The sequence below is a fragment of the Juglans regia genome, unplaced genomic scaffold (assembly GCF_001411555.2).
Source record: "Juglans regia cultivar Chandler unplaced genomic scaffold, Walnut 2.0 Scaffold_9949, whole genome shotgun sequence".
Lineage (NCBI taxonomy): Eukaryota > Viridiplantae > Streptophyta > Magnoliopsida > Fagales > Juglandaceae > Juglans > Juglans regia.
In genome coordinates this window covers 1-218 of record NW_023364979.1, presented here as the reverse complement: position 1 = coordinate 218, position 218 = coordinate 1, and the positions used below count along the sequence as shown (strand labels likewise).

At 47.7% G+C, this 218-nt stretch overlaps 1 pseudogene; it reads right to left on the bottom strand.

Moving 5' to 3' along the window:
- LOC118347622 lies at positions 1-80 on the bottom strand (annotated as a pseudogene; the record flags this gene model as incomplete).
- Between the last annotated feature and the right edge of the window lie 138 nt (positions 81-218).

Here is a 218-nt window from a genome sequence, read left to right as displayed (position 1 = left end):
TAGTACTACTCTCGCCCAAGCACGCTTAACTGCGGAGTTCTGATGGGATCCGGTGCATTAGTGCTGGTATGATCGCACCCATCAAACTAATTACTTAAAATTTAAATAATCCTTGAGCGACATACTAGCGTCCTTCCGATCCCAATCCAAACGGAGATCTGATCCAAACCCATCGCTACGCGATGGGCAGGGCGAGATTTTCCCAAAAATCCACTCCC